This window comes from Apodemus sylvaticus, chromosome 13 (genome assembly GCF_947179515.1).
Source record: "Apodemus sylvaticus chromosome 13, mApoSyl1.1, whole genome shotgun sequence".
In the NCBI taxonomy this organism is placed as follows: Eukaryota; Metazoa; Chordata; class Mammalia; order Rodentia; family Muridae; genus Apodemus; species Apodemus sylvaticus.
In genome coordinates this window covers 46,488,295-46,504,184 of record NC_067484.1, presented here as the reverse complement: position 1 = coordinate 46,504,184, position 15,890 = coordinate 46,488,295, and the positions used below count along the sequence as shown (strand labels likewise).

Below are 15,890 nucleotides of genomic sequence, written 5' to 3'. Positions count from 1 at the left end.
ATCCACACCAAGGTGAGACTCTCTGTCTCAGTACCTGTAGCCAGGGAGCTTGCACAGAGCTGCTCACGCATTTTGACTCCAGTTTTACCAGTGGCCTACTTTGAAAAGTGCTTCTGGGAACTGACAGTGGAGCCTGGGTGTGGCTTTCATTCCTTAACATCTGGAACAGTGCACTTTCAGAACACAAGCTCTCTCTCTCTCTCTCTCTCTGCACCTGTTCGAAAAGGAAATTCTGTATAGATTTAGTTAGCTTCACCAGCTTCTATAACAAGGCCCTAACCCTTTTGGGTTTCTAGGGCTGGGCAATTAATCAACATGCTGTAGCAGGGGCCAGAACCCACCTCTCTCAGTAAACTGGAGGGACTGTCAATGCAAAACGTATCCAAAAACAAAAACCCAAAGCAAACCAGAAAACAAACAAAAAAGATAGCTCTCATCTTAATCGAATAAGAGATAGTTTATTCTGGTGTCATTTTGAGTGACCGTGGCTCTGGGAGCACAGATTTAGTTTATTCTAACTCTCATGTTCCAAAACAGAAGCAGTTTCACGACATTTTTCTGGTTTTACAAAACAGAGGAAGTCTGTACTAAAGCAAGTTTAAAATAAATGGATGGGTACACCCGAGCAGCAGGCACTTCGAGATGGGGAAAGCTTTTCTAAAGGCCCAGGATGCAATGTGATGACAGTCTTACCTTTCCCATTGGTAAAAGCTAGTTGCCTGGTAAGGTAATAGATCCTAAAAGGTTGTTTACCTACTGTCGTTATTTCTGACACAGAGAAGGGCAAGAAATGGCTGTTCCTGAGGGAAGAACTTAGCCTAAGATAAAGTAATTAGACTCTGGTCCTGCAGCACTGCAATCTCTCTATAGTACTAAAATTCTAATCAGCCAATCAGTCTCTTCAGACAAAGATTCCTTTCTGGAGTTTCATTCAGAGCCATCAGAAGCTCTTTGTCTGAAGTTTGAATTCCCTGTTCTCCTTGGTAAACTATTGGAACTCTTCAGTCCTTAATTCCACTCCTTAGTTGGCTTTCTCCAGGGCTGAGGTCAGCATTGCTCCATTCAAGTCTTCTATATTTTTTCTATGGTGTCACATTATGGGGAACAAATTTATTTCCCTAAAGCAATAAACAAATCAGGTTTAAAAAGGGAAAATAGAAGGCTGTCAGCTTACCTTGAAAGGTTTCACCAATGCAGATTGACATGAACATTTTCTCTACTGGAGAAGGTACTTGGTGTTGATTTCATTCTTTATGATCTTTAAACAGAATGTCAAAAGATATACATCTATACTTTACCCACTTTCATTTCTAAACCCAAAACTAGAAGGAACTTGGTGTGAGGAATTAAAAGCAGAGATTTTATTAATCCCAATGAGTTCCATTTGAAACATTTCCCCCCCAGGAGTACCTTTGTATTTGTGAATGTAAATTTAAGCAAGCATCCTCTAATTTAATAAGAGTAGAATGTAACTAGAATTAATCTAAGGAAACTTCCATCTCCTACAGCATTCTGCCAACTTGGTCTAGTGAAATTATTTTATATGGGCTTGTTCATCAAGGCCTTGAAGTTTAAATTAGCTTTGTAAAATGGAATAGTGGCCTGCTGGTGAGAACAGGAGATGGAAACCAACCTGGCAGCTGGCCAGGGGACCTGAAGTAGTCCTTCGTGACTTGCTTTCTTGTTTCTTCTGATAAGTGAAGCCCTCAGAGAAGCTATTGTGAGACTGGGACTGAAACTGTAGTCTATAAGCCAGGGCAGCCACTGAACTAGACTCCTTCATGGGTGGAGAGCGAGGTTAATTGTGGATCAAAGCTACATGGGGCTAGGGTGGGGGTAGAGAAAAGCTAACAGAATGGTGCTCAAGCAAGCAGATATTATATGTCAGCAGGATGAGGTCTTTGAGCTGATACAGGCTGTTGGAATGACCAGGAAATAGGTAGGGAACTAGAGATCCTTTCCCAATGTAGTTGACCTTTGGGAAAAAGAGTGTGTATGTGAGTGAGTGAGTGTGTGTGTGTGTGTGTGTGTGTGTCCTTTTGTTTATGACAAGGGTGTTATGGTGTTATGGCTACTTCCTGTGGAACTGAAAGCAGGACACTATGGGAACCCAGGAAGGCAAATTGACAGCTTTACTGGTTTTGTAGGACTGTTAAGGCCAGAGGAGTGGTCTGGATTCGGAGCAGTTGCAGAGCTGAAGTTGGTTCCAGGATGGTATTTGTCAGCTTGAGTGGAAATCCAATGAGACAGACATAGACTAAGAAAGCGGGTCAAAGAGCGAGGGGATTCTTTACTTGAAATTTCTAACCATGTCTCAAAGTTTGGAGGCCAAGAATACAAGGGCGACTACATCCAAAAGGAAGGGAAGGGAGGAGCACATCCTCCTTAAAGCTTACATAATATTTTTTAAATTAATAAAGAGATAAAAGTTTTATTTATATCAGTAGAAACACTGTGTTTAATCTGGACTGAAGTCCTCACTGTAGAGAAAGCAGTTAATAAGTGTCTGTAACCAGATCCAGTAGTTTCATGCTTTTGAGACACAGCAAATGTACAACTTGAAAAGTTATCAGCTTGATAGAAGCATGGACATTCTTCTGTAATAAGACAGAAATTCTCCAACAGGAAAGTGAACAAAGGGGAGAGAACAAAGAAAAGAGAACAAAGTTTTAAAGCCTTTTTATTTAAGAAACTCAGGTAACTTAAACTTTTCTTTAATGCTCTTAAGTCTGTGTCATTCCAAAGCCAGAATGTTTTAAAGGAAACGGCAGGCTTTCTAGTTATGAGTGGACTGGCCACACAACCACCTGGAAGGAGCTGGCAAAGGCCTGCTTGTGGTTGTAGCTGCAAGTAGCACAGATGCTAAATTATCTGATGAAGAGAGGACCTGTTGTTGGAGTTGAGACAAGGTAGGAGTAGAGAGACCAGGAGGAGAGGAGAGAATGAAGGAATGAGGATGGGAATGTTGGCTGAGTTCTTTAGCAGTCCCCTCTGTGGAAAGCATTTTCCAAAGCCATATCCTTAATAAAGGCCTAGTGGTAAAAGAGTAGGCTCTGTAACCTGGTCAGACAAGACTGTGGTATATCCTACTAGGTGAGAGCCAGTGGGGCTGAATGTTGAGCTTCTGACAGATCCTAAAGGCTTTTTCCAGTACCACACCCTCCTTATAGCTTCCCCTTCCTGCCTGGGGTCAAGGCTAGGCCAACTTCCATTCTCCACCCACAGGAACATTCTTGAGTAAAAAATTCTCAGAATGTACTAAGAGTCACCTGACCATCTGCAAAGTCCCAGGTAGAGTTTAAAGGCATGTCACACTTGCTAGCCAATAGATTTAAAGGTCAATATGCTGAGCCAATAAGTTTGAACTGTAACCTTGCTGATGTAACCTGTGCCCCTAAAAGGTACCTAAACTGCTTGTAAAGCCATTCGGAGTCACTTTTTAGTCACTTGCCTTGAGGGATGAATTGAAGGTCTACCCCAATGGGTTAGAAAATAATCCTCTTGCTTTTTGCATTGATCTTCATCTTGGTGTCTCAATTGGGGGTGTCTCAAAGCAAGGGTTGGAGTCTTACACTTCCATTTATGAACCACATGTAATCAAGGTATGACAGAGGGGAAATAGAAAGTTGTGGACCTTTGTAAGCAAGGGTTTCAAGTGATTCTATACAAAAATGCAGGTGGTGGCCTGGGGAAGGAGTATAGCTGAGTTGAGAGGACAGCGGGAATCAAGTTAGATTATCAGGTGATATGAAACAAAGCTGATACTTAGGAGGGGACAAAGTTGAGAGGCTCTGGAGCTAGAGGACAGAGGTCAGAGCAGAGGTAAGAGGACAGAGATAAGGTGACTAAAAGTGACCTTAGTGGCCTCCTGGCCTAATAGCTAGCAGCTGTAGGCAAGATGGCCATCTACTATATGCTGTATCTGGCTATTTGGAAAGATAAACATCAGGAGTAAAGGTGTGTCCTCTTATTTGTCTCTAAACCCTCAAGGTACCAGTTTTCAATAGAATATAGGATAAAGAGTTGGTTAAGGTCTGAGAGAGCCAGAGCCAGAGCCAGGAACCTGTAAGAGTGCTTCTTAGAAGTTGGAGAAAAAGGAGATGGGACAGTGTTAGTAGGACCTAGAGGTTCATTTGTTGAGCACTTAGCTGCTTTATAGAGGGCATGTTTGGGAGAAACTACCTGACACACCAGAGTGGCTTCTGCTACGTAGGTCCCAGAAGCCAGGAGAGAAAGACTCCAATGAGCCAATGATAGAGAAGGAGACAGAACAGGCAGCTCTAAGGTGATACTTACCAAGTAGATGAGGAGAGAGAAATGGGAAGAGTATGTGGAAGAGAAAAATGGCTGGAGAAACAAACTCTCAAAATGGCAAGAGTTGAATGTGGTGAGTGGCAGAAGGCAACAGAAGCAAATGACCCACACCCAGAAAGGTCAGAAATGGGTTGTTTGTTTTGGTTAGGAGGGACAAGGCCTTAGGAAAGACAGCTCATTCTTCTTTTGGGCTGAGGAACCAATATAAGTGAGGGCACAGTGAAAATAGAAAAAGACCACTGTATGGATAAAAAGAAAGGTTTATTGGGGTTCAAACTGCCAAGGTTACTGCCTAGGCAGCAGAGAGAGCGAAGTGGTAGAAAAGAAGTAGAGTTTATGTCAACAGGATGAGGTGTTCAAGCTTATGCAGGAAGTTGGAAAGGACCAGAAGCTAGTGAACTATATGTCCTTGCTGCAGGTAGTTGCCATATGCATTGGGTTAAGGGAAGTTCCTAGTAAACAGAAACCACTTTAAGAGATCTGCTTTTCTAGTAAATTCAATACTCTTGAAGCTGAGTTATGATTAGAGTTTCTGTGCCACCTATAGTTGTCAGTGTTTTCTTGGTTTTCTCTTACATCTTATTAAGACAGATTTTTTTTTTATTATTTTGCTAATGGATGGATTCTCTTATTTAAAACAATGACCTACTTTTTCCTGAAATGATTCTCAACGGTATAAATCAAACTTTTATTGTTTTTCTCAACATTGAAGATACATACTTTGATGAATTTAATGTCAGGGAGCATTTCAAAAATAGGAAGTCTTCCTTTGGAGAAGTTAAAGCTAAATACATTTATTTCTTATGATCTTGGAAACTATGTTTGTTATAGTTTGAGTCAAAATATAGGCCACAAGGCATGTTTAAAATGTTTCTTTGTAAAGACCTTACTGGAAGGCTAATTACCCTCCAGCTGAGGCAAAATTGACTGTAATAGAGACCTAGGTGATTGTTAATTATGTTTGGCACAGTGTATGGACCAAGACACCTTAGACTGCAAACAAATTAACTTCTCATCAAGTCGCAAAAGATATAAAGACAGACATTTTGATGTGAATCATCCTGTAGTGTTTCTCCATGACCAGAAGCAGAAACTAATTTATTTATCAATGGTTGACATGTTTCCTGAGAAACCATAGGTAGATTCTTTATTGACTAATGAAAAGAAAAAACTGCTGCAGAGTTCAGCTACCTCAGCAATTTCTGAAGTTCCTTCAGCTTGAATTTACTTAGTCTATAAATGTGCCTACAGCGTGGCTCTGGCTCTGCTGCTGGCTCTGGCTCTGGCTCTGGTTCCGGTTCCAACTCTGACTCTGGCTCTGGCTGATTGAGCTCACTAATAATCAGTAATTTCTTAACAAATGAAAAAGCATTATTAATAAATTGATAGATATCAAGATAATTTAAAAGGTCACAATGACAACATTTCAATAAGACTTAATCTCATGTTTGTCATGTGTTAGTTTCTTTATGCATTTTTTATAAAGTATTTTTACATTGCTCATTTTACCTTAGCTAGGTACTTCAAGGTTGTTTATCAATTATATAGAGTTAACACATATGTTATATACATAAAAGAAAATGCCTTCATTCAAAAATTAAACACAGATTCAGAGAAATGCCATGGTTTAGCAAAAGCTTTTTAGATAACAGGTATCTGAACCGAAAATAAAATCCTTATCTTCAGAGTTCTATTTCAGATTTAGATGTCCTGCCATTAATTCAGGAGACCAATTTTCTCCTTCATAAGATGAAAGATGTGAGGTTATTGGGCTCAGTTTTTGTCAAAGACCAGCTTGGACTTGGAGAGAGGTTCCTAAGGGAAGGGATATCTGGAAGTGGTGGAACAAATGACTCAAAAACTCTCTAGATGCCAGGCAGTGGTGGCACACACCTTTAATCCCAGCACTTGGGAGGCAGAGGCAGGTGGATTTCTGAGTTCAAGGCCAGCCTGGTCTACCCAGTGAGTTCTAGGACAGCCAGGACTACACAGAGAAACCCTATCTCCAAAAACAAACAAACAAACAAACAAACAAACAACTCTCTAGACAGCTCATTTCTCGCTGACCAAAAGCCCAGTTTTTTTAAATTTATTTATCAATCCAGTCATTACTCAAAATTTTCTTGATTATCTCGTGAATCTGCTTCCTATGACCCCAGTCCCTTGATTCTTAGAGACAGCAAATACACACTTTTTTTTTTAACTTTGCAAAAGAATTCAGAGATCTGCCTACCACCATTAATCACAGATGATAAGCTAGTTGGATGGGGCCCTACCCTCAAATTACCATTCCCTGTTTAGGGCCTGGATCTAAACTCCCTCTGTTCCAGGCTGATCCTAAACTCAGGAATCCACATGCCCTTGTATCTGCCTAGCAACACATATTTCTGACAAGCTGGCTTATAGTGCATTTGCCTTTATTTTCACAGGTCCTCAAAGCTCCTCATAAATTTCATATTGCATCCTTATGTTTTGTATAGTGGAGAAATTATATATTTTTTTAACTCATGTTTTCAGCATTCTTTCCCATAACATTAAGGGCTGTCCTGAATGTTACAGGATTCTATCATTTTGCTGAGACATTAGACACATCCTTGCCTCCTAGACTTGTGCTGTCTCTGATTTGACAAGTGTCACCTAACTTAAGTTCACAAAGTGAGGCATGTAGACCACAACAAGGTCTTAGTAATACACGATATTTTACATCTTCCCAGCTGACCAACCTTCCGGTCATCTGAGTGTTAGCTCTTCTCATCCAGGTTCTTGTGGAGGAATGCTCCTCGGGAATATTCTGCTAATATGAGATATAAAAGATGGTAAGGACAATAGCAAAATAAAGTTTCCAAAGCATTGATCTTGTCACATCTGTTAACATTCAATTACCAAAGCAGAATTGTGTAAAAGGAGAAGTATAATAGTTTAGGTTTCCTTTATGACTCAAGGAATTGCCAAGTCACAAAGCAAAGAATGTGGGTTCTGTGAAAAGCTGAGGATGTTAATGCAAAGTACTTAAAAGGCTAAGATTCCTTTTAGTTCTCCAATATTGTGGTTTTCTTCCAATTTACATCTCTCTGGTTGACTCTCTGCTCCTCATTTTATTTCTTAATGCTTTTCAAATTGCCCAGGGCAACAAGGGTTTTAATGGGGAACAGAAAGCTCAGGTCAATTCGCCTTTTTGTTATTATTATGTGCGTGTTAATCTTTTCCTTCCTTGAACATACTGTCCTAGAAGGCAATGTTAAAGCAAAAGTCCCTATGAGGTTGGAATACGACAGACATTTTCTTCACTGTAAATATGATTTCAGGTCTAGACAGACACAGTTTTGCTTGAAAAGAACAGGGGAAGAGAATGAAGGAAACTGTACATGTAGTGCTGGGACCCGTGTCACCACGAATATGAAGAGACGACAGTGGGTGGAAAGCGAGTGGCTGGGCAATGCATAGGGACATTCTGTCAATTGTCCATAAATCTCTATGAAAATCCCACATGAATCTCAGTTTAGTTTCAGCCCTCAGAATCCTTTCCTTTTCTCTCAGTAGTAGTCATCAAACAGCTATCTTTTGAAGATGTTTTTCTTTATCTATGTCTAGCTATTTCATCTTTTCACTTTTATTTATTTTTTATATATTTTTAAAACTGTAAAAAATGAGAAGTGTTCTTTAACAACTTGAAGCAATGGAGAAAAATGCACATGGGAAATTCTCAAAGTCATTATTTTTAAAATTTGTCACTTAAGGTTTCATATTTTTAAGAATGTTTACTGACCATCCATATGGGGAATCAGATTAAAATAACAAATGCTGGAAAAGGACATTCTTCTTTTTTTTACTGCTGGGAGCAGAAGGAGGCCATCAGCCTGAGCCTGACTTATACTCATCTGAGTCTTAAAATGGATCTAGAAAATCAATAGCTTATAGCATAGATTTCTCTGTTTATGTAAAAGAATAAGGGTACTTCTAATAAGGAATTAAAATTAACTATGCAATAAATCAGTTGAAGCAACTAGGTCATTGGTACAGAGCAATTATACCATAGTCATAGCACAATGTACCAGACTGTCTTTCTATTCGATATGTCAGAAATCTTAAAATCAGGCAGCTGAGTAGGAATAAAAAGAACTAAAAAATGGTTAGAACTTGATTCCTTGAAATAATTTGTCAGATTTGCATAGAAACAAGCAGAATATATATAGTCCTTGGCTTTTGTGTGAAAATTAAGTCCTGGAATGTGACTGTTGTAGCCATAACGTGGCTATCAACATCTGCTACATTGTGAATGAGTTTTTATCTCTACAGAGTTTCATGTGCTGGGAGAGTAGAGCTCAGTATAACAAGATTGAAACAGTGCAACTTTGTTATAGTGATTGGGATCATAAGAAAGTAAGTTTAAACATAGAACTGCCAAGGTAGCTCAGAAGTGATTAATGACTGTCTTTGGGGTAGATCTGTCTTCTGGTCTGTTTGCCAGAAGAATGAGCTGTAATAAAGTAAGTTTGGGTTTCTTGGCTTTCTTTCTTGGTTTTGATCCTTGCATACTCCACTTAATAGTCTGGCCTACATTATGTATCATGCTGTAAATAAAGTTAATGACCCACCCCAGACATAAGAATCACACTGTGTGAACTTTATAGCCATTCCAGTCATTGGCAAAACAAAATATTTTTATATACCACAAAGTTCTAGTTATTCTTCTATAATAATATCAACTGGCTAAGATAGCATCTGCAGTGTAGGTTAGTGTCACTACTGTCTTAGTCAGGGTTTCTATTCCTGCACAAACATCATGACCAAGAAGCATGTTGGGGAGGAAAGGGTTTATTCAGAATAGCTTACACTTCCATGTTGTTGTTCGTCACTAAAGAAAGTCAGGACTGGAACTCAAGCAGGTCAGGAAGCAGGAGCTGATGCAGAGACCATGGGGGGATGTTTCTTAATGGCTTGCTTCCCCTGGCTTGCTCAGCCTGCTTTCTTATAGAACCCAAAACTTCCAGCCCAGGGATGGCACCACCCACAAGGGCCCTCCCTCCTTGATTACTAATTGAGAAAATGCCCCATAGCTGGATCTCTTGGAGGCACTTCCCCAACTGAAACTCCTTTCTCTCTGATAACTCCAGCCTATGTCAAGTTGACACACAAAAGCATCCAGTACAACTACTAACACCAACACTGCCTTGGGACTTTTGTCATTACTTTGGGACAGTCATTACTTTGCTCATCACTGCTGAAAGTGTTATAGATGTTTTGCCCAACCAGTAAAACATGGTATCAAAAAGAATCTCTGCATCCCAAGTGTGACTTCTGAAGTCATTCGTAGTATTACATTGAGGTTGATGTACTAAAGAGATGGTCCATTGAGAGAATGGTGATGGTTTTTTGCTCCTTTGTTTTTGGTAAAGTCCAAAATACTTGGAATTCTTTATACAATAAGCATAAACAAGAAGTCTTGGCTTGATTTTAGAAGAAAAAATGGTAGGGTTGTATCAGTCTAGGTTGAAAAGATAGTATGCTTTGAAAGAGAGAAAGAGAAAGAGAGAACAGAAGAAAGTCCAAATTACAGTTGAATATGGTTATTAGTTTCTGCTTTGTATTAGCAAGAAAGTAAGTCAGCTCAGTTACTTAGTTTTTATTTATATTTTGTTTGTTTGTGGTTTTGGTGTGTGTGTGTGTGTGTGTGTGTGTGTGTGTGTATGTGTGTGTGTATCCAAGGACTACTTCCAATCCAAGTTCCAAGAAACCAATGATCCTTGGTTTTTCTTTGTAAGTAGAAACTTCCTTTAGGTCCTGTCATCCCCACATAGTATACAGTTGCCATTCTTGTTTCTTATTTTAATTGGTCACCAAAGCTGACTATCAACAGAATCAGTGAATTATGTATTTGACAGATGTAAGAATAAAGAATAAGTAGAGCAGAAGGAAGCCTGGTATCTTAGTAGTGTTCTATCGCTGTGAAAATATACCATGACCATAGCCACTCCGATTTAAAAAAAAAAAAGCATTTAATTTATTGGGGTTTGCTTACAGTTTCAGAGATTTAGTCCATTATCAACATGGTGGGAAGCAGAGTGACACTCTAGCAGACTCACTGCTGGAGAGGTAGTTGAGAGTCCTACATCCACATTGGCAGGCTGCAGGAAAACAAAAGAGACACCAGGTCTGCCTTGTTTGTTTGAAAATCCAAAGCCAAACTCCAGTGACACATTTTCTTCAAGGAGGCTATGACTCCTAATTCCTGTCAAACAACACCACTCCCTAACACCACACATTCAAATCTATGAGCCTACTGGGGGCATTCCTATTCGAACCACAGTACTGGAGGAAAATATAGGTTCTATGTATCTCCTCACTTCTTGTCTCAAAATCAAAACTTCAGTCAGTACACAGAGATTTTAAGGGAAAGTTTACTTGATAAAACAAAGCAGAGGACATACTCTACTTATACTAGAATGAGATAACCTGAAGGGAGGCAGAATCTCCATCAGTTCTGCAGTTTGCAATTTTAGAGTCTTTTTATTTAATGGGTACTTACGAGGTGTATGTCATGTTTGTTGAAGTAATGATGCCTTCTCCCCTCACACATAATGGTGACTGGATCTGTCTCTTAAGATTTTACTCTCATTTCTTCTCCCTTGAAAAGCCCAGAAAAGGAGTGGGCATCACAATATATGTGATACTATAATGAAAGTATCACACTAACTAAGGATCTTGACACTGCAGATCCTTAGTTAGTGTGCATGTTTGGCAACTGAGAAAAGTTCTGTGGTGTTTGAGTTTGCTCTACAGTGGGAAGAGTGTAAATATGCTTGGCTACATTCTGATCATCTGAGATAAAGCTACAAAGATAAATCTGCATTTACCTTGGTTACCTCATATCTGATTTCTGCCCTTTCTCAGAAATCTTACTCAAATAACTATTTTGGACATATAAATATGTGACTTACATTCATTATTTATACTACCAAGAATTAATATTATAGCAAATTCAATATTATCTTACTTTTATCTAAGAGATGGTACCTGAAATAGCTACAAATGGTAGACAATGTATACTCTGGTTTTTAGAAAGATTACTGTATTTTACCTTCTCTTAAATCTAATAACTTCAATTTTCACATTTGGAATTCAAAGTATACTAAAGAAGCAAGTGACAAAGATGATAATATACTGATTTATTTGCATTCCTAAATACTATTAAAAACAGAAAGCAATGGTAGGTAAATTGGTTCCTTAATTTTTTTTCTCCTTACTTTATAAGAGTAAATGATTCAGAAATCAATAAGTAACTAATTATTTGTGATCTGGGTTTTCATTTCCAGTGCTTGATCGACCAAAATTAATGACACGATGAGATGATACAAAAAGGACTGAGAACGAGTCCCCTGTTTCTGTGTTCTATGTCTTACCAGACACAGCTAAGTAGCAAAAAAGATTTTATCCATAGTTGAAAAACTTGCCTTTAATCTTAACAGTCCTGGAGGATGGAACAAAGCAGAAGGGATCTCACATTTTCAGACACATATTTTCTGAGTTATGTTGTCTACTTCACCCACTTGAGATCCAGATTCCTAAGCCTTTGTAAGTAGCTCCACAGCAGCAGCTTTCCAAGAAACTCCCAGGCATTCACACTATCCCGAGGCTGAGAGCTCATTCAAGCTCTCCTCAGAGCTGAGGAGAGCTTGGCTTTCCCCGCTGAGAATCAGGGCCCTGTCTTGAGACATCAGCTGGAATAAACTAAATTCTGTTCAGATCTTTGGTTTACATGGGAAAGCATTGTTTGCGATATTTTGTCATCTCATGGATCTAACCTTGTGAAAGTGTCTCATATCAGTGTTTTGTTTAACTCTTCTCACACAAGAGTGTAGCCTAATCAAGAAAGGCCCAGTGTAAACAACTGATATAGGGTTTGTATCTAGAATATAGAAACAAACAAAAATGGGAAAAAAAATCAAGGAATCAAACAACACAATTAAAATATTAGCTACTGACTCCCCTGGCAATGGACAAAGAGACACCTTGTTGGTGGTGTTTGTTGGTATTCTGTCTAAGCTCCACCCCACACCTACCTGGCAATAGCCAGGTATGCCCTTCCTCATAGATCTGGCCCACTATAAAAGGGGCTACTTGCCCCTCCTCTCCCTCTTTGCTCTCTCCGCTCTCCCACATAGCCTCACCTCTCTGCCCCTTGGGCTCTCCTCGCCCCCTCTCTCCACGTGGTCATGGCCGGCCTCCACTCCACTCCACTTCTCTACTCTCTCTCTCTCTCTCTCTCTCTCTCTCTCTGCCTTTCTCTATCACTAACTCCCATCTCCTACTCTGAATAAACTCTATTCTATACCATGCCTGTGTGGTCCCTCAGGGAGAAGAGGTGCCTGGACAGGGGCCTGCCTGGGCAACCGATTCCCCCACGCTGCCATGCCATACTCCTTTAACACTCAATTCTCTCTCTCTTTTTAAGCCTTTTCAGTGTTGATCTTAGATCAGTTAAGACCAGAAGAGTTAGAAGTCCCTTGTTTATCCTAGTTTTATATCTGACTTGGTGACCAAAGTGGTTTCTTTTTGTTTTTTTTTTTTTTTTTTTTTTGCTTGGGACTCATACAAGTCAAGTTAAATCAAATCTAGGCAGCACAACGCGGGAGGAGCATGTCAGACAGAGACTAACATTCCGTCATGCTCTGTGGTGCGGGGCAGGAAAAGATGCCCACAGACCTGCCCTCTGTCCCATCACACAAGTAGGCCTTAGATACACAGAGCTCAGCCTACACTACACTGCCCAGCATGGGATGGGGAAGAAAGACAGAGACATGCACACTGCCATGTCACACGCCCACGGTCCTACTTTCCAGCCCATAGCATAGGGAGGCCATTAGACACCTGGGAACCACATAGACACAGAGGTGATCCCCTACCCCATGCCACCTCTGCTCATGAGGAAAGCTGTTCAGAGGGTTTTGAGCATGAGAAAGCTACCCACAGAATCATTAGCATGGGAGACCTAGCTCTGCTCCCCACCAGTTACAGCATTCAGGAGAGCAGGCCTGGCCTAGATAGGGCAGCAAAGCTGACCCTAGTGGTAGGGGCACAGGTGTGGCCCTGCTACTTGACATTTGTCCACCATGATAGGGTATGGGTGCAGGGGTGGTGCACCACACACACACATACACACACACACACACACACACACACACACACACACTTGCACCGCACTACCTGTGGCAGTAAGGAGAGTTGACTCCAGGACCATAGGAGCAGGAAACCTGGCCCTGCTCCTTACAACTGCAGCACTCCAGAAAGCAGGGCCCTTCACCTCACCTGAGCAACACAGTAGAGCTTGTCCTGGTGGTGAGAGTGGTGGCAGTAGGGGAGCACAGGTGACCCGGCCCTGAGGGTGTGAGCCAGGGAGAACCACTGGTCACTCCACTCCTCTGCCAGCTGTCACAGCCCCTTTACCACCACACACATTTTCCATCTTCTGTGGATCCCACAGATCTTTCCTTCCTAATATTCTCTCCATAGCATTGTTTTGTTCTAGCTTCAACCTATAACAGGCATACTATGATACCCCAAGGTACTTTACTGCAAAGGCAAAGACTAAGCTAACAGTGGATCTATACCTTCCCTTTTCTTCTTCCAGATCCAATCTGCCCTGCCTCATTTCCAGCTCTGTCGCATAAAACTGCTATGTTCACCCCTTCCTCTTTGCCCCTATCCTCAATGGGTCACAAAAGTCTCCTCCAATCTTCTTTGCCCCAACAATACAAAGAATCAATGATACTAAGAGTTGGTTCTTTGAGAAAATCAAAAAGATCAGTAAGCCCTTATCCAAATTAATTAAAAGAAGAGAGAATATTCAAATTAACAAAATGAGAAAGGGAAAAGGAGACATAATAAACACCAAGGAAACCTAGAGAATTTTAAGGACATACTTTACAAACCTGTACTCCACCAAATGGGAAAAGATGGATTATTTTCTTGATAGATGTCACTTACCAGATTAAATCAAAATTAGATAACCAATTTAAAAAATAGATGTATATATCTTAGTGACATAGAAGTAATCATTAAAGGTCTCCCAACCAAAAAAAGTCCAGGAACATATTGCTTTAATGCAGAATTTGAGCACAATTTTAAAGAAGAGTTATTGTCAAAATTGTTCAAATTATTCTGTTAAAAATAAACAGAAGGAACATTGTCCAATTTATTCTATGAGGCCATAGTTACCTTGATAACTAACACAAGGACTCATTAAAGAAAATGATAGACCCAGAAACATGGATGCAAAAAGTCACAATGAAATACTTGCAAAACCAATTCAAGAATGCATCGAAAGAGTCATTCATTGTGATCAAGTAGGCTTTATCCTAGAGATGCAGGGTTGGTACAATATATGAAAATGAATAAATGGAACCTACTCTATGAACAAATGGAAAGAAAACAAATCAACAACAAAAAGCAAAACAAACAGAAAACTTAACACCTGATTATCTCATTAGATTCAGAAAAGGCCTTTGACAAAATCCGAAACAGCTTCATGATAATAGTCCTGTAGAGATTGGAAACAAAAGGGACATACTTATATTAAAGTCAGTTTATAGCAAGCTCATAACTAATACCATCTTAAAGAGAAAGGAACTCCACTGAACTTAGGGTGAAGCTTCTCACTCTTTCCATGCCTATTCATTGCAGCACTTGAAGCTTTAGCCAGAGAAATAAGGGAACTGAAGGGTATTAAAGTGATACAAATTAGAACGAAAGAAGGTATTGTATTTGATATATTAGTACATATAAGTGGAGCTAAAATTTCTACTGGGGAACTCTAACTGGATACAAAATTAAATCACAAAAATTAATAGCTCTCCTATTACACAAATGCAAATAGACTGTGAAAGAAATCAAGACAATAACACCTTTTAGAATAGTCCTAAATAATATAAAATATCTTAAGATAATTATAACAGTGCAATGAAAGACTTGTATGATAAAAACTTAAAGTCCTTTCAGAAAGAAATAGAGCTATCAGAAGATGAAAGATCATCCATGCTCATGAATGTATTATTTAACACAGCAGAATTGGCCAACCTACCAAAAGCAATCTACAGATTCAGTACAATCCCCAGCAGTATTCAAGACAACTCATTACATTTCAAGAAATATCCTTGAAAGGATATTTCTCAACTTCATATTGAAACATAAAAAAGTACAAAATGTAGCTAAAACAATATGCCTGAGGTCTCACCATCTATATTACCAATGGTAACGTAGTACCATTAAAATAGTACTACAGAACTATAGTTTTTAAAAAAAAGCCACATGGTATTGTTGTAAAAACAGACAGGTTTATAAATGTAATGGAACTGAAGATCCAGACACTCCTACACACCTAAAGACACATGATTTTTGATAAAGAATACACATTGGAAAAAAGACAACATTTTCAACAAATGATGCTGGTCAAAATGGATGGCTTCATGAAGTACACAAATATATGCATATTTATTGCACCACAAGGAAGTCAATTCCAAGTGTGTCAAAGACCTCAACATAAAACCTCGTACAATGCACCTAATAGAATAAACAGTGGG

At 39.6% G+C, this 15,890-nt stretch overlaps 1 pseudogene; it reads left to right on the top strand.

Annotated features, from left to right (window-relative positions):
• LOC127663643 (40S ribosomal protein S25-like) overlaps window positions 1-15,890 on the top strand; it is an 84,441-nt pseudogene that overhangs the window by 31,489 nt on the left and 37,062 nt on the right.